The sequence below is a fragment of the Rana temporaria genome, chromosome 4, assembly GCF_905171775.1.
Source record: "Rana temporaria chromosome 4, aRanTem1.1, whole genome shotgun sequence".
Taxonomy (NCBI): Eukaryota; Metazoa; Chordata; class Amphibia; order Anura; family Ranidae; genus Rana; species Rana temporaria.
Window position 1 is genome coordinate 230,525,978 of NC_053492.1, and position 25,182 is coordinate 230,551,159.

General features: G+C 42.3%; 1 protein-coding gene across 5 annotated transcripts in view; it reads right to left on the reverse strand.

Annotated features, from left to right (window-relative positions):
- FILIP1 (filamin A interacting protein 1) overlaps positions 1-25,182 on the reverse strand; it is a 209,337-nt gene that overhangs the window by 16,626 nt on the left and 167,529 nt on the right. The window contains exon 1 of one of the 5 annotated variants that reach the window (XM_040349974.1): positions 3,209-3,467. The exons of the other annotated variants lie outside the window; for them this stretch is intronic. The gene's annotated coding sequence lies outside the window, so the exon portion shown is untranslated. Of the gene's footprint in view, positions 1-3,208; positions 3,468-25,182 lie in introns of those variants that run through there. 5 annotated transcript variants of the gene reach the window in all.

Consider the following 25,182-nt stretch of genomic DNA (forward strand, 5'->3'; position numbering starts at 1 on the left):
CAGGTCGCTTTTGCATTAACATTCTTGTTTTGTCTCATCCAGGTTAAGGAGCATGCTCTGACACCAAGCAGAATCTCCCGCCACCTAGCAAAAAGTACTTAGTCCAGAGCCTATTTTATGGGCAGGCGCTCTTGCTTCATCACTGCATAGTTTCTCTTGATGGCCAACAGCTTTCAGCTGGGAAAGACAATTGTGTGTTTTCCCCTATTGACTTCTTGAGATAAGACTCCTCTCAAACCCCCCTCAAGACATCTATCTGTACAATAAATTCTCTGGAAAAATCCGAAGTTCAGTTTCATCGGTTCAAACAGACCGTGTGTATACCCCATCGGTCTGTTTTCCTTCGGTTCAAAATTTTAAAACATGCTTCAAAACCGAACCAATGGACCGCTGCCCGATCGGTCCAAACCGATGGTTAGTACAGAAAAGCATCGGTTCAAAACCCGCGCATGCTCAGAATCAAGTCGACGCGTGCTTGGAAGCATTGAACTTCGTTTTTTTTTCAGCACGTCGTTGTGTTTTACGTCACCGCGTTCTGACCCGATCGGATTTTGAACTGATGGTGTGTACACACATCAGACCATCAGGCCACTTCAGCGGTGAACCGATGAAAACGGTCCTTCGGACCATTCTCATCGGTTTTGTCCGACCGTGTGTACAAGGCCTAAGGGGAAGGAACAGGGTGTCAATGGTAGACAGCAACGTTTCCAGATTCTGCACCTGCTCAGATTGAACTGGGAAGTTCCAAACCTACATGCTCCTGTGTAAACAGGTTTCAAGAGGACATACTGTGGGGAAATATGACAGACCATAAGGAACTATACAAGAACAAGTCTCCTGCGCTCTGATTTTTTTAGGAAGTACTATGAAGTGGTGCAGTTCAATTAAAAGTTATCATCTAGAGTCTTGCAGCCCTCCTCAGAATCGTGGGAATTCATGAAACTATAAAAGAGAAGAAAAAGAGCGGAGGGCGCACCGACCTCGTGTGATACTGATAAAATGTATTTATTCCAATAGTAAAATCAATGGTTATACTCACAAAATTGGAGTTAAAATCAGGCTTTAAAAATGAGTACAGCAGATGTCCAGCATCGTCAGTGGAACACGAATAATCGTTTGAACCAATCAGTCGATGTAATAGCTGACGCGTTTCGGGGGCGTACCCCTTTCCTCAGAGCTAACGTGGTCTGCAGTGCTCCCCTCTGCAGACCACGTTAGCTCTGAGGGAAGGGGTACGCCCCCGAAACGTGTCAGCTATTACATCGACTGATTGGTTCAAACGATTATTCGTGTTCCACTGACGATGCTGGACATCTGCTGTACTCATTTTTAAAGCCTGATTTTAACTCCAATTTTGTGAGTATAACCATTGATTTTACTATTGGAATAAATACATTTTATCAGTATCACACGAGGTCGGTGCGCCCTCCGCTCTTTTTCTTCTCAGACCATAAGGAACCACTGTCCAACATAGACTTGTTAATGCTCTCCTTTCACCTACAAAGTTGATGTATGTATGATTATGGCACAAGCATAACAGCTTACACAGTACAGAATCTGAAGTTTAAAGGTAAGGTGTAAACATACTGTATGCTTACTGTTAATTTGCACACATTAGTTTCACACTCCACAACTAAGCGCATTTCCATGAAACAGGTCAAGAGTATTTTCTAAGCTCCTGTCCTGCACCTATGTTTACAATAAAGAAATGAGAGGAGACATCCTTTATATTCAATGACCCTTGATTTGTGTCTAAATCTGCTGCTCCTGGACGAGCTTGTGATAAATAACTATGATTTTAAGCTGCATGCCTCAACCATGGCTTGTCTACCAAGTTTGATTTTGAACTACCTGTCCTGTCCTTTGCCTAACTTTAACTTCCTGTGCATGCCTTTGCTTTACACTACACACTGTCTCACTCATCCAGTGTACCTTTTCCCCTATCTCTGCATCAGTTCGCCACCAGGTACAGGACAGCTATTTATAAATTAAAGGTATAATTATTGAAACAAGATAAAAAGTCAAACAAACATTTTGGCTTCTGCAAGTCTTAGACCCCATTCACACCTCCGCGACAAAACGCCCGACGCCGGACGCTCGTGCCGCTGGAGGGGAGAATTCCCATTGCTGTCTATGAGATGGTTCACATCTCATAGACGCCGTATGCCTGCCGCCTGAAAAAAAGTCCCGGACCCTTTTTTTCAGGCGGCATTGGCGTTCGGCCATACAAAGCAATGGGAAGGCTTTGTTGAAAAAAAAAAAGTTACACACTCGCGGCAAAATACGCCGCGTACGCGGAGTATCTTGTCGCGGAGGTGTGAATGCAGCTTTAAGACCAAATATTAATGCATACATACTTGGGTCCTAGTGATCTTGTTGTTTTGGACTGTAAGGACTTGAATTTTTCCTTGAAGTCATTGCCCTTGACACTGACATACGCCTCAAATACTATAACAATACAATAAGGTACTACTCATGGCAGGATTAAACATTTCTGCATTAAAAGATCATTATATTCTGCTGGTTAGTAGAGCAGGTGCAAGATGACCTGTTTAATTTGTCAAATGTAATTGCTCCACTGAAAACACAACCAAAAAAGGCATGTAGGCTATCATTATTCCTCATATGACCACTCAGTTACTGATATATTCAGTATTAGCATAATAATTATTAATAACAACACAAAAAAACACAAGGGCCCATGAACTGAAGTGCAATTTAGGGAACCGCTAACAATGAATGAAAATCATCTTTTATTAATCTGACCATGATGAACTATAAAAGCTGCTTTGTATCATCCCTACTATTTTATTTCTACTAAATAAGCTCTATAATGTTTTAATGCAAAAAACTAATATGTTTGCTATTGTTCTTATAATAATGTGACTGTAACAATAAAGAAAAAAAACCCTCAAAATAAATAATTTATAGGCAAGCCAAAATCCATATCACAGCATGCTACCGTCAGTACAAGCCTCACGTGTTCTGCAAAGTCATGTAATACATTGTCTTAAAGGAAAAAAGCAACAATACAAATGAAATGACTGAAAGACTGCTCCTGCAACTATACTATGCTTATCCCCCAGAACATCTTGCAGTGTTCACACTGTAAAGAAAAGTGAATTCACAAGGACTTGAAGGACAAATGAGCTCCTTCCAGTCCAACAGCAGCGTGTTTAATACCACAACAATGTGAGACTTTCTTTACCTTCAGAATAAGCCTGCAGATAGTTTAAAAGACATGGCAACTCTCCTCGGAAACCTCAAGAAGCCTTTTTCTGGCTCGTGTTCTCTGGGGTCTTTGCCATCACATTCCAACCATGTCATCAAGACAATAAAAGGTGAACGCTGTGTTTGAGAGCTGGGACCACTGACTGGTGATGTCATCCCTTCTTACATGCTTCATTATTGTGCAGATTCTCTTCACTCATTGAGGAGGGGTGGAGCACCAAAACCCCCAAACAGAGAGAAAAAAACACACACACTTGTCTGCGCTGAAACTTTACCACTGATTCTACTGTGCTTCATACAGGAGAGCACCATGGCAAATTTTACTAAACATAATCTTTATAAAATATGCCCTTAACAGCTGCTCAAAGTATTTGAAACTTTATTTTCCCGATTATTTTAATTCTTAAAGTTGAAAGCTGATTTAAACATAAAACAATCTTTGGTTTTTAAGTGTAAAATCACTAAAACATTACGTATGTTAAATTCTAATTACCGCACATTAGGCCCAATTCACAAAGTTTTACACGAGGAAAAATGTTTTTTTATCTGATTGAACTAAAGCACTAAAGCACTAAAGCATTATGTATTACTAAAGCATTTTCAATACCATGCATTAGGTCTATTTCACAAGGTTTAACACAAAGACAATGATTTATTTTTATTATACTTTGTAATCTGCTAAAAATAACTTTCTTTTTTTTTTAAATAAGCATCCTTCCGTTGGTGTGTTAGCTTGAATGTATTATTATCACATAACCTTTGCAATTGAAAATTATGTTTTCAATCCGCTAAAGGTTTTATCACACAGAGCAGTTGCACAATAATTATTGATTTTTGTTCTATGTGGCATGTAAAAGTCAATACTCAAGTTTTAAAACAGTTTTTCCTGAAGTAACCTTAGTTTGTGGCTGCTATTGTTGATAATGTTTTGCATCACGTCTATTGTGAAGAGCAGAAAACTGAGGTATTATTTTGAGCACAATAAGGCAAAATAACAATTGCACACTGATACAATATTTATATAAATTAAAATTTTCATTAGAGACTGATCATGAGATAAATAACAAACGGTTTAAATAACTCAAATAGCTTAGTGAATTGACCCTCGTGTACATCATAATCAAACTATCTGTCCTAGTCTGTTTAAGTAAGCTTGTGTTGTTCTAAGAATACAATGCCTTTTTTTGATTGTTCTTTAATATTTAACAGCAATCTCAACATAAAACATACAAGTGGTAAATAAAGCCATCTGCAGTCTCCACACATTTGTATTGTACCATTTACAACCCAGGACCTGCTATACAAATCCAAGTCGGAGATGATCTCCTGTGAAGCAAGGGGGGGGTTATGGTAATAAAAAAGAAAAAACAAAACGTAATAGTAATTTTGCAGTCTCCATCAGCTTAATGGTGTGCTAATGATCTGCCTCTCTCCTTGCACGTTGGCTGTTGAAAACAGTGTGTAAATAAATTGTATGTAACATGTTCGTGAAGCGTCAGGACACATGGCTTTCTATGGTAAAACAACAGCTTGCAAATCAATTCTTTGTTTCCTCCAGAGTTCACAAAGAAGGAGATTTGAATGGGAGCAAAGCCCGTTGTTAGGCTCTGAGGCTGCAGCTGGGGAGACATCATTCTCCTCTGCTGGCCAATGGGGAAGAAGATTGTAATTATACTGATGCTTGATGCTTTGCATGTACAAACTGTCTCTGGAAGAGTATTTGTTAATGCCAGAGTAAACTTGCAGGTTCCATTCAGATGATGTAGTGGGAGCAGTCCTTGAAGAAGATTGACATAAAGCAATAATAAAACATACACTTCAGGGTTTTGGTGGTCTGCCAACCATTAACTTTTTCAGTTCCATAAAAATGCCTTTTTAAAACAATTGTATTTGAAAATAACCAGGGCATGTATACATTCCCATCATAGAGAGAGCATTTGCTATTGATTACAAACTTTCTTTGTATTTTATTACAATGTTTGCTTTTTACCTCTCACCCATAAAAAGGCATGTGTTCCATATGTCCTCACATATGATGTAACAACAAAGGAGGAAAGATTAGGAAATACTCAAAGGTGGACGATCAGATATTTTATATAGGATCAAGCTAGGATAATCACAACCTTTACAATGGGTTACTGTTTGTAGTTACCATAGGTAAACCTTCAGTGATTTTTGTGGTCCATTTTATTTATTTATTTCTATACAGGATATATAGCGTGGCAACAGTTAGCACAGCACTTTACAAAAAAATTATAATTTTTTTGGGGTTTAAAATCTTCGTTGTACACATAAATATTTAAAGCGGAGGTCCACACAAAAAGTGAACCTCCGCTTTTCCGAACCCTCCCCTCCTCCGGTGTCACATTTGGCACCTTTCAGGGGGTGCAGATACCTGTAGAAACAGGAATTTGTACCCACTTCCAGGCATATACTCCCGTGGGAGTCACACCCCTTCCCGTCCTCCCCGCTGTCTTCTGGGAAACACACTGGTCCCAGGAGACAGCTGGACCAGTAAAGATGCGCAGCACGACTCGCGCATGTGCAGTAGGGAACCGCAAAGTGAAGCCGCACCGCTTAACTTCCTGATTCCCTCACAGGGGATGGCGGCAGGGGCAGCCAAGAACCGAGCAATTGCTCGGCTTCGACTGCCGACACTGCGGGCACCCTGGACAGGTAAGTGTCCATTTATTAAAAGTCAGCAGCTGTAGTATTTGTAGCTGCTGGCTTTTAATATTTTTTTTTTTGGCGGACCTCCGCTTTAATGCTGAGTGTTTCCCTGACATTTAGGTTGAGAATTGCTGGTTACACCAGAACCTAATCACACAAGTGAATTGCTGTTTTTAACTTTTTTTTATTTGTATTCTTTATTTATAAAATACAATTTTTAAATATATACATACAGTACCAAGTTATACAGCTTGTGCCAGATACCTTTTAATCAACAGCGGATAAACTTACATGTATCAAGTTAGGTACCATGTGGATAGTTAAAAGACATACCTACAATTCAAGTATACTCATATTGACATACAGTAAGGTCCATATTCTGTAGCATGTCATAACAATGGAATCATTTTTTTCAAACAGCAGCATGAACCTTCCTTAAAGTGGAGCTACACCTAAAAATGGAACTTCCACTTTTTGGAACCCTCCCCCCCCCTCCGGTGTCACATTTGGCACCTTTCAGGGGGAGGGGGAGCAAATACCTGTCTAATACAGGTATTTTCTCCCACTTCCTGGAATAGATCACCTCAGTAATCTACGCCACTTCCGGCGCCTACTCTGTACCCCTGCTGTCTTCTCGGAACGTCGTTGGCATGGGGGAATTGGAGGTGTATCGCATCTTCAGATTCAGCCCTGATGCCATCCTGGAATTAGCCACAGCACTGCATGATGACATCACCAGCAAGACACAACGCTCACATGCAGTGCAGCCACTAGTCAAGGTACTGGCAACACTGCATTTCCTTGCAAGTGGATCTTTTCAACGAACAAGTGGAGTCGTGGCTGGGATGTCACAATCCACCATGAGCAGATGCGTGCACCAGGTTGTCCCTGCAATCCTCACACGCATGTCCCACCACATCATCAAACCCACCCATGAGCATCTGTGGCAGAAGGCAATGCAGGATTTCTACAGAATTGCCGGATTCCCACGCACCGTTAGGGCCATTGATTGCACACATGTGGCACTACGCCCCCCCTGCGCCACAGAGCACATGTACCGCAATCGTAAGCAGTGGCATTCCATCAACGTACAGGTGATAGCCGATGCCCAATGCCTCATATGGCACGTCCGTGCCAAACACCCCGGGGCCAGCCACGACAGCTACATATTCCGTCAAAGCAACATCCCAACGGAATTCGAACAGAACGTGTACAGGGACAGCTGGCTCGTTGGTGAGTGACATGGGTGTCAGGCATGACTGTCCGACCCCATGATGCAGACATCACGAGGGGCACATTCACGACTAACATCCTCCTGTCTTTACCCTTCCAGGTGACTCTGCATATGCACTTGGGCCCCATCTCATGACTCCGTTCCGGAATCCCAAAACCAGAGGAGAGAGAAAATACAATGCTGCACACATACGTACCCGTGCAGTGGTGGAGCGCACATTTGTCCTCCTGAATTCCCGTTTCCGATGCCTGGATAATTCCGGGGGGACCCTGTTGTATTCCCCAAACTTTGTGTGCCAGATCATCGGTGCATGTTGCATGCTGCACAACTACGCCATGAGAAAGGGCCTGGATATTGACATATGTGATGACCTGACCCCCGAGCCACACAGTCCCCACCTGCCCGAGGCTACCCCGTCTGCTGAGGGAAGAGCAGTCAGGAGATGCCTCATGGTACGCGTCCTTGCACGTTAAACACACACATTCATTCATGGCACAAGGGTAATGCACGCATGCACACCACTGTGGTCCCTAGCTCACACACACCACATCCACCTCACATTGGATTAGCCCAAGTCCATCATGCAGGACTTGGGAGCAGCAACGCCGCGCCAAGGCCCCAATGGTGTCACTGTCCATTCATACCACATTCACACAGTCGTGGGGATAACTTCTCCCCGACGACCGAGGGTGACACACCTTTGCTGGCAGGAGTGTCACCCCCACATTCACACACCAGTCACACTGTAGCCGGCACTACTGACCGTGTGCATACACTACTACAGAAAAACGCTCATCACCTGAGCATAAATTAAAAAAAATGCTCATCACCTGAGCATAAATAAAAAAAACGCTCATCACCTGAGCATAAATAAATAAAAACGCTCATCACCTGAGCAAAAAAAATCCAAAAAAGGCACTCAATTGCCCTGTCATGGGCTCCGCCTGGTGCCACGTCTCTGGCTCCTCAGTTGCCTGGGGGGAGCCTCAGGTGGGGGTGGTGGGGCATCAGGAGGAGGCTCATCCTCAGGTCTGACACTCCTGACAGGTGCTGGCTGCCTGCCCTCCAACGCCAGGGCAATGCGGGTGAGCACCGCGTTGGTCTCAGCCTGCATCCACAGCTAGCGGGTGGTATTGTGCTGCTGGTGGCGCCTACTCTGCCTCCCCTCCGCCTCTATAGCAGCCGTATTGGCCTTTACAGCCACTGTCAGGCTCTTGACCTCTGTCACGAGGCGTGATGTCGTGACCTGCAGCTCACCAACGCAGGTCACCACAGCTGCACAGTTGCCACTTATATCTTGCAGACTGTCAGGTATCTGGGCGAAGGAGGCCAGGCTGTCTGCGACACGCCGCATGTCCCGGGCAACAGCACCCATATGGCGGGTCTGGCGGGCCTGATCCCTGGCAAGATTCTCCTGGATGGCTTCAGGGACACCCCTGGTTTTGCGGGTAGCCTTCCTGGGGACAGGAGAGGCTTGGGGCCATGTATACGGGGAGGCCCTTGAGGAGCTTCCCCTGATGGTGGAGGAGGGTGAGGGGGTTCCCCTGATGTGGGAGGAGGGTGAGGGGGTTCCCCTGATAGTGGAGGAGGGTGAGGGTCTTCCCCTGATGGGGGAGGAGGGTTGGGAGGGTGCAGGGATGATGGGATCCTCCTGAACGAGGTAGACCACTTCCTCCAGGTCCCCGTGCTCTTCCACTACTTCCTCCAGAGGAGAGGTGTGGGCACACTCATCCGTGGATGGCATGGGTTGCCCAGCAGCCGACGACGGCCCAGCTCCCTCCAGCACATCTGTGGATGACACAAAGCATTCACATGTTGGTGGACCCACACACTTGTCACATGTTCCCTTCCACCCCCTCACATGCTACACACCGTATAGGAGATAAAACACACTTACCTGTCCTCAAGGACTGGTCACCGGAGTCGAATCCCTCCATGCCCTCCACCTGCTCACGCTGCAAACATTCGGCAATGACCCCCTCCTCATCCGTCAACTGCAGAGATGAGGCTGGTCCTCCTCCCGTGCCCCTGGCATGCTTCCTTATAAGGGCCAGCTTCTCACGGACCTGACGTCTCAGGTCATTTATTTATTTTTGAACATCCTCGGGGGTCCTGTTCGCATTCCCTACGGCATTGACCTGCAGGCTGATCTCCTCCAGTATCACCTTCTTCCGTGCCTTGCTGGTCTGGGAACTGAGGGCACCATGGAGGTACTTATCATATTTGCCAATTCCAGCAATTATAATTGCCTTCTCCTCCTTTGAAAAGTTTTTCTTCCTCCTCTCCTTGCCTCCATTTCCAGCTGCCGCCATCGCTCAGCAAAAAGTACCTTGCTTCAGGGGGGGGGGGGGAAAGCAGGATGTACTTTTGCGCCGGACGGGCGCATGTCTGGGCGTATTTATGCGCTTGGCTTAAGCCGGTGGGCCGGCGTATCCCAGGAAGTTGCGCCGGCGTAGTTGTTAGCATGCGCACATGGGAGCGATCATACGTCCACGTCACTGCGCATGCTCCGTCCATGATACGCCGGGCGTAAAACACTGCTCCACGCTCGGACCATCATTTTCATAAGGTCACACCCACTTACACTTACGCCGGCTTACGCCGACAAAATTACGTTACACCGTTGGGAGCAAGTGCTTTGTGAATACTGTACTTGCCTCTCTGAGTTACGTCGGCGTAGCGCATATGATATGCGCTAGGCCGGTATAAAGATGCGCCGATATACGTGAATCTGGCCCATCATCTTCTGGGAATCTCTGAAAGTTCAGTCAACAGCGTTGGAGCCCTTCAGGAGCTAATGGGGAACCTAGCAGGCCTTTTTGCATAATTTCTAGTGCTTTATGGGCTAGACACGCAGAAATGAGCCATCATAGAGATGGGACTTTTGGTGACATCCAAGTAGGACAAGACTGGTTGTTGGATCTCTTTGCTGTACATTCTCTCTGGCCAGGTTTCTTACCACCTGAGCAAGTGCAGCAATGTGTTGGCGGGATCCTTTAGTGGAGAGGACACAATTTTGGACTTTGACTTGTACTGTCACAGACAGAAGAATGTAATATGATGCACCAACTGCTAAGCTAATGGCAGGTGAAAAGTTGGTGTGCAGGAACTAGAGACTGCTGTGAAGTCAGGTAAGCTGGGTCAGCAATGTATGGATGGATCACAGAGAGGTAGCAGCAGGTGCATGGACAGAGTTCAAGTTGGAGTCAGATGAGAAAATTAGGAACAGAAGGAGCAGACAGAAGCACTGTTGATGTATAGGCTGAGGTCAATAACAGACTCAGGAGCAGGTCAAGGCCAGCTGAGTTGGTATCAGGTAGCCAATAAAGAAAACAGAAGTCACAGATTTGTAGGTACTACTGATAACAAATGTTTATGCACCCCTACACACACACATTGTGAATAGTACAGCCCCACATGTGAGACTACAAGCCAGCCGGTGCTTGCACAGATGCTCATCTTCCATTCTGGCATCCACCCTATTTTTTATAATTATCCAAATCCATTATAATTTCCCTTCTGTCCATACAGAAGGGTTTCTGGTTGTTTTTTCTTGTACAACTCTTTAAAATATAGTTTTCTTCAAAGTACAATGCAATTCACTCTGCAGCATACGGTATATATCAGGTTCTGAATAAATGGTAATCAAAAATAAACCCGCCCTCTTGATTCCCACCACTGCGCTGATTTGGAAGAAAAAATTATAAATAAATAAGAAAGGAAAAAACAGCTGCCACTTTTAAATAGATAACGTGAATAAATATAATGATCACTAAACTAAATAAGTGTTCAAAATAAGCAGCGCATAAGTGAAATGTTCCAAACAGTGTATAAATATGTGTATATATATCTGTTATCTCTGTCAAGCAGATTAATCAGAAATACTAATGACAGTATTAAAAATTATATATAGAACCTGTAAAAATTGTGAAAAAAGTGGTTCAAACATAAAGTTCAGGTTCATATTGTCTATGTCTTAGTTGCAGTGATTTCCTAAAATGAAAGGGAAGTCTACCCTTTGTCATGAATTACTGAAATGGGAGTCCACACTGGAAGATTCTATACTCCTACTCTGCTGACAACTGTAAATTGTTACCTTTCATCTTACTTTTTGTCTTGGTAATACTAATCACCAGTACAGGAAATTAGGGGAACCTTAATGAAGACAAAGACAGCAATAAACACCTGATAGGTAAAAAAAAGCTTGTGTTGTAGTTCAACTTAAACTTAGCTCCCCACGGTCTCAGTCTCCCAAACTGTTAATTCCTGGTATGCATACATACCCCCAACACATTCAATACAGAGTGCAGTGCCTAAGCAGATAATCGCTAGGTCCAAGCACTTCTTTCCTCTCATTGTATAGGTACTTTCTGTGTTTTCTACATCAAAATCTAAAGGTGCACTGAACTAACTACAGGCTTTTTATATTTGTTGTGTGACTCCAGCGGGGACATGTTTCTGCAGTAGTTTGGGCCTCTTGCTGCACCCATAAGGTCCTAAGTAGAGTGTCACTTTTTCACATTATGGAAGCACAGGACCATTATTTGGCTTCATAATGGCAAAACCGTTCACCAGGTCCTAAACAAGTTTACATGACTAGTATTTGTCACAAGACAAAACTGTACAATTTAGAGAGACAAGGGTAACAACATTTTTTTCATGCTATGCTGCACAAGATTTTTGACTGATTCTGTAAAAGAAAGAGCACATGGTTTATTATTCTTCTTCTTATTCTTTATAGCACTGTCTTTTCTTAGAAGTCTTAGATGAAATACCACAGGAGGTTATTTATAGCTAATCCCACTAGGGGAGTATAAGCCTTGACACTTTTGAAGTGCATCCAGTTTTTCTAAGATAAGTTTGGACCTCAACCAGAAACGACAAATGTCAGTTCATATCTGACAGTGAAATCGTACTAGTAGAGGTTCTTGGGTATTAATTAGTAGCTGCATAAAAAGTGTATACTAAAATGTTGTATGATTTTAATGCTATTACCAGGGTTGGTACATTTGAATTTGTAAAGTAAAGTCCTGGCGTAATTGGATTTAATATTGTAAACTATTTTAAATAGTGATTTAATAAAGTTTAACAATTAGTTGTAAAATGATTTATGTATATTTATACAAGCTGTGACTCACTAGCTTTCATAAACCTTAAACACAATTTCAGTCTCTGTCAGGTTTTTATTGCTGTTGTGACTCTATTAGTGAAATTTCTCTTCTGCTTTATGTGTGGTGGTGTGACATCAGTAGGTAGAAGAAAAATACTAACAGAGATTCTAACCCCACTGGACAACCAGACTCTGTAATTTAGCCTTCTTGCTGGTGTAGGTTCCTGCCAACATTTCAGCGCTGGAGAGGAGAGAACAGAATCACTTTTTGATTGGATAAGATGAAGCTGCAGGGTACTGCAAAGTACTCTCAGAAAGGCACAGTTGCCGAATGAGCAACCTCCCATGTTCACTAAACCGCGAGGTAGCCGTTTGGCAAGGGCTACAGCTGTGCCTACTACAGTGATTTCCAGCTTCCACAGAGATCTTACAGGTATGGCACATACAGTACATACTTACATTGGCTCAAGCTTGCCCAATGTACATATGCAAAAATATGCAGCCTTAACTTCCCAGTAGGGTTGTCCCGATACCACTTTTTTAGGACCGAGTACAAGTACCGATACTTTTTTTCATGTAGTCGCCGATACCGAATACCGATACTTTTTTTAAATGTCATGTGACAGTTTTCAAACCACAATACAGACTAAGGATATTTTCTTTAGAATTATGAAGAACTCTAACTCAAGACATTATAAAAGAATAAAAATGAGTAAAAATGAATAAAAATGTTTTATTTGCTTGTCACGCAGTAGTAAAAAACTCAAAGAATTTTCATAGAACATGTTGATAAATACAAAAAAAGTATTCTATTTAGGTATCGGGAGCATTTGCGCGAGTACGAGTACTCCCGCAAATACTCGGTATCGGTCCCGATACCGATACTAGTATCGGTATCTGGACAACCCTACTTCCCAGAGTTAGGTTTTAAATATGACAGTTATAAAAAGAAGCTGTAGATCGTGTACATGTGTATTTATCACGTAAACACCTCTGTACCAGATGGTGAACTGCACCTTTTATAGAATAACATACATTCTAACATTTTGAATGGTGCAGGTTTTTGGATTTTGAAAGTTTTAACAAAATGATTGTGCTTCAATATGACAATGCCCAAGTGTGGATAGATGTGCACGGAGAATGGATAGTCAGAGGTTTGGGCATTAATGTCCTTATTATCTATTTTCATATGTGGAGATGTAAGACCAGCCCTTTGTAATAAGTTCTGTAACCAGTCAATATCTGACTTCTCCTGAGCCTTAATACGAACACACATTCCCCGATAGTGTCATTGCCAATATCACAATGATTACACTTTTTGTATATGGTTATGCAAACCTTTTAGTGTTGGTGAATGTGCAGCAACATTGCTACATCCAAATGACCGCTCAAGTCATAAATGTGAAATTTAATTTAATTTCATGAATAACATGACTTGACTTGGATAATTCTAGTCGAGGATAATTCCTCAAGAGATGGTGCTATAAAAAGATAAGCATAAAGACGCACCATTTTGATTTAAACCAAGCAGCAGGAATGAACATTAAAAGATCGTATTTGCTTTCCTTTAATATTGTGTCAATGGCCCTTTCACTGATTGTCACAGTACAGCAGGTAACTGACGATTAACTGACATCACAAATGTTTACAACTTTAGAAAGTTGTGGAAGAGTTATAGCTCGGTTTTGTTCTCCTTCTTCCCCTGAAAGGAAGCTTGAACGGCTCAAATAACAAACAAAGAACAAGCCTTAAGCCTGCTTAAATCAATTACACAATTTTTGCTTTAAAGTTACTGTGTTCTTTATTACTTGCAGATCGGCTTCCTTTGCAGGTGATGCAGTTTCAACATTACATCACTGGAAGGGCAGCCAGAAGGATCTGGATGCCAGGATGACTAAAGACACAAGAATGTTTTATCACTGCTCAGCCAATATGCAGTTTGCTGTGGGGAGGTTATAATAAAGGACGAGAGAGGGAGATTACAGGAAGAATTTCAATTTGTTATCCAGGAGAAAGATGATTTATAGGGTTAAAGCTTTGCTGCCTTTTATAATCACGTTGTTTCCCATGTATTTGGAACAGTGTGTTTTACAGATTCTGGATCTTCAGTACAATGTATTGCTAATCGGCATCAAAAATAATGCTTTTATTTTACAACATCTATTAAAAATCTTCAACAACAAATGAGATTTAAGAAAAGAGTGCAAATAAATAAATAAATAAATAAATAAATAAATACAAATTATTTGATACCCAGTTGGTGGATGCAGATGTTTTCAAACTATGGAGGATTCATAGGCCGCGTACACACGGTCGTTCCAAACCGATGAGAATGGTCCGACGGGCCATTTCCATCGGTTCACCACTGAAGTGGCCTGATGGTCTGATGTGCGTACACACCATCGTTCCAAAAACCGATCGGGTCAGAACGCGGTGCCGTCAAACACACGACGTGCTGAATAAAACGAAGTTCAATGCTTCCAAGCATGCGTCGACTTGATTCTGAGCATGCGTGGGTTTTGAACCGATGCTTTCTGTACTAACCATCAGTTTGGACCGATCGGGCAGCGGGCCATCGGTTCGATTTCAAAGCATGTTTTAAAATTTTGGACCGAAGGACAACAGACCGATGGGCTATACACACGGTCGATTTGGACCGATGAAACTGAACCTCGGTCCATTCTCATCGTTTTTTTCCGACCGTGTGTACACAGCCTCAGTGTATAGAAGAGAATTATGACAAGATGCTACATGGATTACACTTGTCAGCCAAAATGCAGGGTGAGGCCGGGATCACACTGGTACGACACGACAGTCGTACGTCTGTGGATCTGACTTTGCCCTGCGTTTTGAAGTTTGACATCCATCCGATTTCGATGAATGGGGATCCGACTTTGATCTCTGACAGTACCAGGCACTGTGTCTGGTATGAATCTTTAGGGGAAACTTAAAAATGTTTATTTTATTTTTTTAAACGGCATGGGTTCCCCTTCCAAGACCATACCAGACCCTTACACGAGCACACAGCCCGGCAGGTCAGGAAAGGTGGTGGGGATGAGCGAGCGCCCCCCCCTCCTGAACCATACCAGGCCGCATGCCCTCAACATGGGGGGATGGGTGCTTTGGGGCAGGGGGGCCCTGCGCCCCTCCCACCCCCAAAGCACCTTGTCCTCATGTTGGTGAGGACAAGGGCCTCTTCCCGACAACCGTTGCCCAGTGGTTGTCAGAGTCTGCACGCAGGGAGCTTATCAGAATCTGGAAGCCCCCTTTAACAAGGGGGGCTCCCAGATCCCGTCCCCACCTTATGTGAATGAGCATGGGGTACATTGTACCCCTACCCATTTACCTAAAAAAAGTGTCAAAAATAAAAAGCAGTACACAGGTTTTTAAAGTAATTCTCTTCTGATTTCTTCACCCCTCTCTGGCTCTTCTGCCTCCTCTGCTGATGTCTTCTGCCTCTGCCTGTTTTTCTCCCCTCTCCAGGTCTTCTCCGCTGTCTTCTGCCTCCTGGTTCTTCTCCGCTGTCTTCTCGCACTTTTGCCAGGTCTTCTCTGCTGTCTTTTCCCTCCCCTTATGATGTCACTGTATGTGACATGATGGGGCAGTGACCTCATAAGGGGTGTGGCCTCTGGGTGACATCACCCAGTGACCCCTCCCCATGCCAATATAAGTAGTGGCACACCGTGCACGCACCATTAGAGCGGGAGAGAGTGTCGAGTCAACATCGGAAGAAAAACAGAGTGAGAAAATGGCGGAGAAGACTCGGCAAAAGAGCGAGAAGACAGCGGAGAAGACCCGGTAAAGGCAGAAGACAGTGGAGAAGACCCAGAGAGGGAAGAACAACAGGCAGAGGCAGAAGACATCAGCAGACGAGGCAGAAGAGTCGGAGAGGGGTGAAGAAATCGGAAGAAATGCCGGAGCTGCCTTAATAAATTACTTTTAAAAACCTATGTACTGCATTTTATTTTTGACACTTTTTTTTAGGTGAATGGGTAGGAGTACAATGTACCCCATACTCATTCTCATAGGTTGGGGGGCCAGGATCTGGGGGCCACCGGGAAAGGGTTGTCGAGAAGAGGCCCTTGTCCTCATCAACATGGGGATAAAATACTTTGGGGTGGGAGGGCGCTGGGCCCCCCCACCCCAAAGCACCCACCCCCCAATGTTGAGGGCATGCGGCCTGGTAGTGTTCAGGAGGGGGGAGCGCTCGCTCGTCCCCACCCCCTTTCCTGACCTGCCAGGCTGTGTTCTCAGATAAGGGTCTAGAATGAATTTTGGGGGGCGCCCTTTTTCCCCCCAAAAAATGCATATCAAACACTGTATTGTATGTGATGACATGAGCCTGCAGCTGCTGTCCAGAGTAAATGTTTAATCTTCCTGTTTATCCTTACAGTTTTGCACCCTCACGTTAGCAGGTGCAGCCCACCCTCTCCCTCCCTATCAACCTTACTTAGTTCACTCCTCAGGGTCTACAACATTGTTTATATTCCATCACTGCTTTTTTGATCCGTTGTCCATGCATACACAATTTAATCCAACTGACTGTTTTGAGGCTGGCAGATGAATAAAAGCCAATCCATCTACAAGCTATATAAACATCTATTGGACTGAACTGCACACACGCTGACATCGGATTAAGATGCTGGCAGAGGAATGTAAAGAATGCTGTAGGCCTAGGGGCCTTGAGAAAAAATTTAGTACAGGAATACCCCACTTTTAATTACACAATGGGGTTTATTTACTAAAGCTGGAAAGTGCGAAATCAGGCTCACTTCTGCATATAAACCAATGAGTTTCTAACCCCAGCTTGTTCTAATAAGCCTGGCAATAAAACCTGGCAGCTCTTTGGTTTCTATGCAGAAGTGAGCCTGATTTTGCACTTTCCAGCTTTAGTAAATAAACCCCATTGTGTACTTAAAAGTGGGGTATGCCTGTATAGCAATTTGGTGGTGGTGGTGGTGGTGGTGGTGGAGTTTTGGACTACTACTACTATTACTGCTAAGTTTGCTTACCCTTTAAACACCTCTGCTAAGTGGTCTAACATAGTGGGGCTGATACATAAATAGTGGAGAAAATAAGAAAAGTGCAAACGTAGAGTGATTGTCCATGGAAGCCAGTCGGAAATCTTCTTTAATGCTTTCATACAATTAAAAGTGAAACCCAATTGGTTGTTATGGGCAACATTTCCACATATGTTCTAATTTTCTATTTTTTTTGTCAATTTTGTTTTTATGAATTAGCCCTACTGTTTGTAAGCAATAAAACCATATGCACGATAAGCAATTTTGGCATTCCTGAACCAGTATCATGATTGAGAATCTTTGTTTGATGAATCTTGCTGCAACATTCATATATTGTATACATGCACCATTAACATCAACATACTCAAACTGTTATAAAGCTCTGGATTTGAATGAATGCTGTTTACAAGAAATAGCAGCATTATAACTACTTTGCGGTCAAAGAAATAAAACATTTCCAAATCCTTGATGGAAATGACAACCTTTGTTGGTAACTGTGAGATGCGTAATTTATGCACTTAAAGGTGATAATTTTCTGTTCAGCTTTGGTAACAGGGCGTTTCTTGCTGGCTAGGAATCCTTAATATGCTAAGTTTGAAGCTGTAAAACAGGCTTGTGAGACTTTTCTATATACATAACTAGGAAGGCAAAAAACATAATATATATAATATATACCAATATTCTACTTTATCCATATTATCTATCCTATACAACCACTCAGTGTGTTTAAAGCTTAATCTTTATTGAGATTAACAATGAAACCAATAAATGAACCCCTGTGGAAACCTATTACATATTTACAGAATAATATATATTTGCACATTAAAGTACAACTAAAGGCAAAACTTTTGTTTATTATTTGGATAGGATGCAGAGGGATTAGAATGCTTGTCAGGTTTTATTGCTGTCTTTACTACAATTAAGGAGATTTATATTTACCCTGTTTACCATTGTCATTGAGTGAAAGTTAAAAAAAAATCCCAAATTTTGGGTTGTAAGATAAGTAACAGTGGACACTAGTTACGGTGACCTACAAAGTCCTCCAGGAATTCCCTTAATTTGCAGGGATTTCCTCTCACTTCCTGTTTGGCTATGGAACAGGAAGTGAAGGGAAATCTTCGCAATGGGACACAGATAGCAAAAAAAAAATGTCCTCTACCTAAAATGAAAACAAAAAGTTTTGCATATAATTCTACTTTAAAGGGTCAGTAAAGGAAAAATTTTTATTAGCTAAATATCTTCCTTTACCTTAGTGCAGTGCTGTTTTCATGTCCTCATTGTTCGTTTTAGCTCAGATGTTGATGTATGGCTTTTCTGTTCTCCCCACTTCCTGTTGTCTGTGTAAGAAAAGCATAGCAGAGCGAGGATTCCTGGTGTGTGGACAAACATGCTCGCCCCCTCCTCTGCATACTACTTGTCTGCGTCTGGACGCTGTGTACATTCCAGACTGCAAGGATGTGTGAATTACTGGGTGTGTCTGTAACAACCCAGCACCTCCTCTCTTTCATTATTACGGCCGAATGGAAGGGGGTGGGTGTGTTCTGCCTCCTCCAGCCCCCTCTCTCACTGTGCCCGCCCACACTTCAGCCAGCCTGTGTGATCCATCGTTGGGCGGTATAGTGGGCGGGCTATTCAAATCTATGCACAGAGCGCGCGTCCCGTTTTTTTAACTGTGCATGCGCGATGCGCAAAGCATTCTGGGAAATGTAGTTCCCAGCATGACGGTGACGTCGCTTTCATGAACGAGCGCAGAGCTTACGGAAGTAAAAAGCAGAAACGAAAGTAGGAAGAAGAAGGTAACAAATATGAAGGAATTTAATCCTTCTCACTATTTTTAAAACAAAATCAATACACTATTAAGACTTTGTACGATACAGCAGTGCATTTTAGCCCAAATTTTTTTTTCCTTTAGTGATCCTTTAATAATAGTTTTGTAAAAAATGCAAACTTTATAATATATACAGTATCACAAGCTATTCATAAATGACAGTGCCAGTGACAAGTAGAGGCACACAGACATCATTAAGCATATATGATATAGATATTGTATACTGTATACGAGATACTGGGGTTGATTTAATAATAGAGTAATGTTCACTTTGCAAAGTGAATGTTAGTATTACAGTGCAAATACATATTACCCTGTGAGCAAACAAGGAACTCCCATGGGGTCCAGTTGTGTTCCCAAACACCTGGGAGTTTTGGGTGTTCCTTACCACCTTTCTGATTTTCAGGACCTCCTATTTGAACCAAAAAGCCCTTTTCACATAGGTGGTCTGATCAAGTCTGCCTGATCAGAAGCTCCATGTAATGGGGAAGATAAGTATATTCCTGTGAGTCTGTTTGTGTCCATTTGCTTTCAAGTCCGATCAGGAAAAAAAGACCTGCTTTTTTTTTTCTAGCCAAACATGGCGATTTAGAGGTAGTTTCAAGTAAACAGATGCAAGTCTGTTCACATCCAGCCACTCAAAGATCTAATATGGCCCCTGGAAAGTTACTCTGTTAACCGGATTACAGACTGAACAGACATTTATAGTGCAAAAGTGACATTTGTACTGTTTTGTAGAGGATCTGTTCACAGAGCACAGAGATCTTACATAGGGTCCCTTAGAGATCTATCCAATGGTCAGCTGGTATAATTCTTTAGCATCTACCAACAACCGCATTATACGTTATGGGTGACTGGCCTATTAAAGGCTGTAAGTCACAAAACCAAACACCTGTTTTGTAGGCTACTGATTGATAGTGCTGTTTTCACACTCTCAGGTGGCATATCACATTGATGACAGCTTGGATCGCCCTGTTTATCTCCACTACTAATGATGTCAGTGCCCTGCAAATAGAATGTAGCCTGTGAGTTTGGTACAATATGGCTTCTTCCATCAGACGTTTCTGACACAGTTGTTTAGCTTGGTGACATATTTGCTGTATACTTATAAATAAGGGCTCATTTACACCAGCTACATTTTCTTGTGTCCTGGAGTGTTTTTCAATGCAGGCAAATGCATAAACACAAATACATTGCTGTCTAGAGGACCTGTTCACAACGTTGTGTCCTGTTGTGGTGAGAAACAGTTCTGAATGTTGCCTACATGATACCATTTTAGATCTAATTTTGTCCTAAAGAATAGGATCATCAAACACAACAGTGCAACACACATAAAAATGCATTAAAAATGTATCAGTGTTTCATATGAATAAGTCCTTCAAATATTTTCTGTGGCATATACCATGGCCCCAGCATTGTGGCCCCATGGCTTTTTTTTAATTGCCTTGTTTATACATTTCTTCACACAAGATTCACGCCACTTTTATCCAGGATTCACACATTCAGTACTATTAGAAAATGTGTGACTTTTGGGTAATAGCTATGTGAATCTTATATGAAACATTTATGCAGTAAAAATACCTCTACTGTAAGTCTGAACAATATTTTTAATAACTAAATAATCCATTTAAGCCAAACCAATTGGACACATTTGAGTAAGACTTGCCAAAATTTCAGCTTAGTGATAAATTACTTTCAAGTCCTACTGCATGAGAGAAAAAGATGGCAGCACTCTCAAGAATGCTTCAAGAAATCTGCTTAGACAGGCTTTTAAGCTATTGCTAATTACAAAGCATCACTATTTCAACGTTCTAGATGGGGGAACATTGAAGCTCACAGCTGAAGTGGCTGCCTGCCATAGCTTTGTGTATGCTATCACATAACTGCAATAGGACGCTTCTTTAGCTACAAAAGAGTAATGACATCCGCAAAAGCTAACATCATTATTTTAAGTTATGTTCTCCAGCAGAGACCAAAAAATACTTAGGGCTTCCAGGTATTGAGGAGCATGTGTCTTTCTCCCATAATACAGTGCTTGAACCTACTAGCCAACCACCAGGCCCAACCAATGTGAGGAGGAGCCTACGTCATCAGCCCTGTGTAAACTCAAAAAGCACTCAAGATGGAGTTTTCACAGGATTGGAACAGGGGAAGAATAAAGTGGAGGGGGATTACATGGAAGGGGTATACAAAGAAGTTTGGGGTGAGCGTTAAAGAGATTTTATTCAGAGCAACTTGTCAGGGTTTCTTTAAATATTTAAAATTTGAATTTCTTCACATATATAATAAGTATGCCAATTACATGTTAACAATTAAAGTAATCATGCTCAGAAGAATTGATGCCATCGTATTACAGTAAGAGGATTAAATTGTCAATTAAAGATCATGCTTTCAGTGCTTTGTAACTCCCTAGATAGGAATTTAGTAAATAAGCTTAACTTGCCAGGCACTGCAAATTTGATAACTCAAATTATGTCGGGAACCCTAAATTAAAGTTTCTGTTACATAAAGGATAACTTTGCTTATAAAATACATTGGCTATTTCATTGTGTTCAGAGACACCAAGCAACTTTGCATAGCTCCTTATACCTGCATTTTCTTTATATTGTTGTTTGAAAGATGTTGCTACAGACCTAGAGTTATAAAAAAAACTGTTGTACAGCTTAGAAATCAAACAGACCAAGACCGAAGACTACAAAAAGTCATCTGAAGCACAAATTGTAGCTGTACCTGTTTCATTCAATGACTTTAGAGCCAGGAGCCATGAATCGTGAAAGTACATATGTAATCACTGGAAAAAAACAGATCACGAATTTTAACAAGGCAACCCCTGCATGAGTTCAGCGAAACCCTGTTCATGGCCATATCTCATGTACTTTAGAAAGCCAATTCTGGATAGCACAATCCACAACTCAAGGGACCATTGATAAATTCGTTGTTCTCAGTTCGCTAAATTCAGTCTTTCCCCTTAGCAGATCATTGGTCCACCTTAAAATGTTTTCCACATATCTATGTTTACTGCTGTGGCAGTATTGTACAATTAACCCACAGGATAGAGGAAATATGTGTCATTGGCAACAGCATGTCCTTCCTGTGAATGGTGAATTTGGCTCTTTTGGCCATCCACTAGTAGAATTTTTCTCAAAAATTTTGGGATTTACTAGCTTAGTTAATTTTCGTCTGCAGTGTAACAGTGTAACAGTGTATGTGATTTTCAAACAGGAAAGAACACTGATTCCAAAATTGAATGTTAAAAGCAAACAATATTTTTAAGTACTTTAGAACAATATTTATGAAGCCAATGTATGGGGAATTTTCATATGAATGTTTGTACAAATGTTTTCTCGAAAATGGCCAACTTATAGACTAACCAATTAATTTTCTGTGTGTTGCATTTAGGGGACTATTCTGTACAGAAATAAGCAGAGATGTCTCACTCAAGTCTCTGCTCTTTCATGATCTCAATTTTTTTTTGCAAACTCCACTCCACTTATGCAATATAGCCCTGTCTAGGACCTACCTTGGAATGTGATTGGACAGTGAAGAAGCAGCAGTACTAATGAGATCATCCTTGTGCTTTTTCGACACAAAATTATCATAAGGCTCCATTTACACATGTATGGTGCAAATTTCCCCTCTGATTTCATTGCAGATTTCCAAAGAAGCTGTTCAGCGGTTCAGCTGCAGATTCAGATATGGTTCAGATGCACATTTTCGGAACTGACAGCCTTTTAACAATAACTGGTTGTTAAGGAGGTAGTAAAGCCCCTGTTTTTATTATATTATTTTTCTCACCTGCAAAAGTAAAGGCATAATGTGCTGGTATGCATCGCATACTAGCACACTATGTTAAACTTACCTGAAAACGAAGCCCTCGTCATCCCCGCTGGGGGCCGTATCCATATTTGCTTTTCTACCTTCCGGGTCCGCGGACTACGGCTGTGTGACTGGCCGAAGTCACATGATGTCACACCTGCACATGCGCAAGGGTGGCCGTTCCTTCAGAGCACATGCATCAATGTCGTAACCAGCTGCATATACAGTAAATTTCTCCTAAACGGCGCATGTTTAGAAGATATTTACAGTACCTATAGGTAAGCTTTATTATAGGCTTACCTATAGGTACAATATATGCATGGGACTTTACTTCCTCTTTACGGAGCAGGCTTGGAAGCCTCCTTAACAACGGATGGGGTTCCAGTAAAAAAATATGAAAAAATGTTGTGTGGGAAAAAACAAGGGGGGCCCCCAGATACTGCCCCCCCATGTGAATGAGTATGGGTTACATTGTACCCCTACTCATTAATCAAAATAGTTTAAAAAATAAATAAAAACACAGGGACAGGTTTTGACAATTCCTTTATTACAAATAACAAAAACAACTTTCCCCAGTGTAGATCCAGGTTCAATCACGCTTAATGCCCTGAGATCTGGGGGCCCCCTTGTAAAATGGGGCTTTCCCCTGACCTCCACAGCCAGAGCCCAGAGTTGTGGAGAAAAGGCCCTTGTCCCCATCAACAAAGCAACCCCCATGTTTAGGGCTCGCTCGTTCCGCCCCCTTTCCTGGCCTGCCAGGCTGCATGCTCTGATAAGGGTCTGGTATGAATTTTGGGGGGACCCGATGCCATTTTTATTTTATTTTGGTGTGTGGTTCAAAATCCATATCAAACCTAAGGGCATGGCATGGATTTGGTGGGACCCCACGCTACTTTTTTTTGTCTGATTGAATTAGTGTTTAAAACGGATGAGATGTACGATTTGGATGTGTTTCCAAAGAAGGCAATGAGCCTGGAATTTGCATCTGAATCGCACCGAAGGGCTCAGAAACCGCACAGGACCTTTTTTTAAATTTGCAGGGAATTCATACTGCCGCTGCACAGCATTTATGTGAACCTTCAGTCTTTTTTTTATGACTATTAAATCCTCTGCCCTTTTTTCTGCCAGTAAATACCTAATATAGCCCACTTCCTATGTTTTGTCTGGTCATTAGCCTACGCTTATGACATCATGTACAGCTCTCTTTCTCTCACTCTGGTTAGAGTTTGCCAGAAAGAGAGGGGGATGAGTCATAAAATGGCCAATGAGAGCTGCATAGCTGGAGGTGTGCCTGTGTAAATCCAGGAAGTGAACAGGCAGCAGCTTTAACTGCTCACAGCTAAAATCGTTTCAGCCAGACTTCGTGGAGGGAGATTTCTGCAGCATATTTGGCAAGTACAGAATCACAGTATATATAAAATAATATGCAAAGTAGTTGGAGGGAAGCTTCAGAATGGCAAAGATGTTTTTATTACAAAATTATGTGAGCAGACTGCAGTTCCTCTTTAATTCTGTAATATGTCAAAGCAAGAATAGAGCGTGAGAGGCTCTTTATCTAATGTTAGTAGTATGACTGGAGAAGAACAGTTTGGTATTCTGAAACAGCAGTTGGAAAAGTGTGTATTTGATGATGCTGAAAATTCAAATAGGAGCTATAATGGAGTACAGGTCACATCAAAAGAATGTTTTGTAATTCTGTATGCACGTTGGTTATTGATGCCACATAGTGTGCTGATCCAGTGAAATCATTCTTTGCACTCCTAGACAAACAGCTGTCTTTTTCTCAGAGTAATACACATGTTCTGAATGAAACAGGTGTACTCTAAGGCCCCGTACACACGGCCGAGGAACTCGACGTGCCAAACACATCGAGTTCCTCGGCCAGTTCAGCCCTGAAGCCGCCGAGGAGCTCGGCGGGCCGAGAGCTCCCATAGAACAACGAGGAAATAGAGAACATGTTCTCTATTTCCTCGTCGAGCTCCTCGTCGGCTTCCTCGGCCGAAAGTGTACACACGACCAGTTTCCTCGGCAGAATTCAGCCAGAAACTCGGTCGGAAGCTGAATTCTGCCGAGGAAACTGGTCGTGTGTACGGGGCCTCAGAGTTAAGGGAATGAAAAGCTTGTTCGAAAATTGGTGAAACTAGATGGGGGAGCAAACCAGCAGCACTGGGGCTGATTTACTAAAATTGGAGAGTGCAAAACCTTATCCAGCTCTGCATGGCAGCCAATCAGTTTCTAACTTCAGCTTGTTCAATTATGTGTAGCGCCTGTG